The sequence below is a fragment of the Drosophila yakuba genome, unplaced genomic scaffold (assembly GCF_016746365.2).
Source record: "Drosophila yakuba strain Tai18E2 unplaced genomic scaffold, Prin_Dyak_Tai18E2_2.1 Segkk50_quiver_pilon_scaf, whole genome shotgun sequence".
In the NCBI taxonomy this organism is placed as follows: Eukaryota; Metazoa; Arthropoda; class Insecta; order Diptera; family Drosophilidae; genus Drosophila; species Drosophila yakuba.
The window spans coordinates 1086688-1089776 of record NW_025048817.1 but is presented as its reverse complement, the minus strand read 5'-3'; the positions used below and the strand labels follow the sequence as shown (position 1 = coordinate 1089776).

General features: G+C 37.5%; 1 long non-coding RNA gene across 1 annotated transcript; it reads right to left on the bottom strand.

Moving 5' to 3' along the window:
• Positions 1 to 1154: 1154 nt before the first annotated feature.
• On the bottom strand, positions 1155 to 2837 carry LOC120322287. Its single transcript, XR_005562060.1, has 3 exons — positions 1862 to 2837; positions 1436 to 1805; positions 1155 to 1377 (listed from the first exon to the last, which is right to left on the bottom strand). It is a non-coding gene; the product is annotated as an uncharacterized LOC120322287 (long non-coding RNA).
• Between the last annotated feature and the right edge of the window lie 252 nt (positions 2838 to 3089).

Here is a 3089-nt window from a genome sequence, read left to right as displayed (position 1 = left end):
TATATTGTAAAGGGATTGAAATAATTAAGGATGAAACAAAAACTGTTAATACGTGCTCTAAATTCATAGACAACTCATTTGATATAATAGAAAGCAATGTATATGGAGAAAACAAAAACGAAATAATAACATTGTTAAAATCCTACTCAGATTCTTTTATACAGGGAACGTCTCAGACTCGCGTCAATTCTGGTGAAAGGCAAATTCGATTGATTGATCAGACCAAAACGGTACAGAGAACACCATATAGATTGTGTCCCAACGAGAGAGATGTAGTTCGACACAAAGTTCAAGAATTGTTAGATTGCAAGGTTATCAGACCGAGTAGCTCCCCTTTTGCGAGCCCTGTTCTATTGGTGAAGAAGAAGAATGGATAAGCCAGACTTTGCGTGGATTATAGAGAATTGAATTCCAATACAGCTGCCGACAAGTTTCCCTTGCCTTTAATATCTGATCAGATAGCCAGGCTGCGCGGTGCAAAGTTTTTCACCTGCTTAGACATGGCAAGTGGATATTACCAAGTTCCTATGCATCCGAACTCTGAAGAATATACGGCATTCGTCACCCCTGATGGACAGTACGAGTTCCTGTCGATGCCATTCGGACTCAAGAATGCACCGTCAGTTTTTCAAAGAGCAGTCATAAAGGCCTTGGGTGATCTCGCCTATTCGTATGTCATTGTGAATATGGACGACATAATGATTGTAGCTCCAACCAAGGAATCGGCACTTGAAAGACTAAAAATTGTTTTGGATATTTTAACAAAGGCTGGATTCTCATTTAATGTTGAAAAATGTTTCTTTTTACGGACTTCTGTCCAATATTTAGGATTTGAAGTACGAGCAGGGGAGATTAGCCCAAATACTCGCAAGGTAGAATCTTTGAATGCTTTGCCCCCCCGAGATCTGTAACAACATTGAGACAGTTTATTGGGCTAGCATCGTACTTTCGACAGTTTGTTCCCGGATTTTCTCAGCTAATGATGCCAGTGCAATCGGATATGGTGCTATACTCTTACACAGAATTGAAAATAAACCGTATGTAGTGGAATATTATAGCAAGACAACAAGTGTATGTGAATCCAAATATACCTCATATGAGTTGGAAACACTTGCCGTGGTTAATGCTGTTAAGCATTTTTGGCACTACTTACATGGCAGAAAGTTTGTAATATTCACTGACTGTAAGTCGTTAAAATCATCACGAAATAAGATTGAGTTTTTGCCTAGAGTCTATCGCTGGTGGGCTTTTTTGCAGATCTTCGATTTTGATATACAGTATAGGGCCCCAGCGTATGGCCCAGAAATCCACTTCCTCCGGAAAATTCCCCTGAATATGCAAAAATCGTTGAAAAGCGAATCGAATTAACTGAAGTATCTGAGGATTGAATTCGTGCAGAGCAACAGAAAGATCAAGATATTGTAGAAATCATTACCAAGTTGAACGGTGATGCATTACCATTCGAGTTGTCTAAGACATATGATTTGAGAGGTGGAGTTTTGTATAGAGTGATACAAAGAAATGGCAAGACGCAGTGTTTGCCAGTAGTGCCTCGCGGATTTAGATGGTCGGTTATTAACCAAGTACATGAATCCATAATGCATCTGGGCTGGGAGAAAACACTCGACAAGGTATACGATTACTTTTGGTTTGAGGGCATGGCCAAATACGTTCGAAGATTTGTTGAAAATTGCATAACGTGCAGAGTTTCCAAATCATCCTCTGGGAAAGTACAAATGGAATTACATCCTATTCCCAAAATAAACGTTCCATGGCATACTATCCACATAGACAAAGCAGGCAAGCTTAGTGGTAAAAACGATCGTAAGGAATATGTAATTGTACAGATCGATGCATTTACCAAGTACGTTTATCTTTACCACACTTTCACATTAAGTGCAGAAAGTTGTATAATGGCGTTGAAATCATCAATTTCTTTGTTTGGAGTTCCTATTCGTATTGTGGCTGATCAGGGAAGAAGTTTCACAGGCGCCAAGTTTGTTGAATTTTGCTCTTCCCAAAACATAAAACTACATTTGATAGCAACAGGAGCAAGCCGAGGTAATGGCCAGGTTGAGAGGGTTATGAGTACCTTAAAAAATGTATTGACAGCTGTTGAAACAAGTTCTAGATCTTGGCAAGAGGCATTGGGTGACGTGCAGTTAGCTATTAATTGTACTGCTAATAAGATAACCAAAGCCAGCCCGTTAGAATTATTAATGGGAAAGGTTGCTCGTCCCTTAGGTCTGGTTCCAATTCATGATCCAGAAACAGAAATAGATCTGACCAAGATAAGAACTCAAGCTTTAGAAAATATAGAAAGATCGGCAAAGTATGAGAAAGAAAGATTTGATAAAGGCAGAGCTAAGGTAGTAAAATTTAGTGTTGGAGATTTTGTGTTGCTTAATAATAGTGAGAGAAACCAGACTAAATTAGATGCTAAATATCGAGGTCCATTTGAGATTACAGAAGTATTGAATAATGACAGATATACCTTAAAGAGTATGAAGGGTAATAGACGTTATAAGTATGCGCATGAAAGATTGAGAAGATTGCCAAATGGGCAGGTGCCAAGCGAGCTGGAGATCGATGTTAGCCCGTCAGAGGAAGCTGTTGATAGAGACAGTAGTGAAGCCGTTGAAAAAGACAGTATGGAAGTTGATGAAAGAGAAAGTGAATGGAGATGTTGAAATAGAGAGTAGAATGGCGGAAGGTGTATGGAAGTACACAGTTGTCGATGGCTACGTGGTGGTATTATAATGATGTTATTGTTTGGAAAGAAAATAAAAAAAAAGAGAATGATTAAAAGTTGAGATAAAAGAAGAGAGAAATTAAGTAAGAAATGAAACGAATGAAGTCAATTGAATTCAAATTAGTTGAACTATGGAGATAAAAATTTAAAGAATTATTTAAAGAAAGATTTAAGTTGTATTATGAAAAGTTGATTTGAAATATGAAAAAAAAAATTAAAAAAGATCTTTAACGAAGGATTTATGTAGAAAGATGTAGAACGAAATAGTTAAGAACTTGGAGTATTAGAACAAATGATGAAGTCTAACGTTGGTTAATGTAAACTAAAGATTATGTTA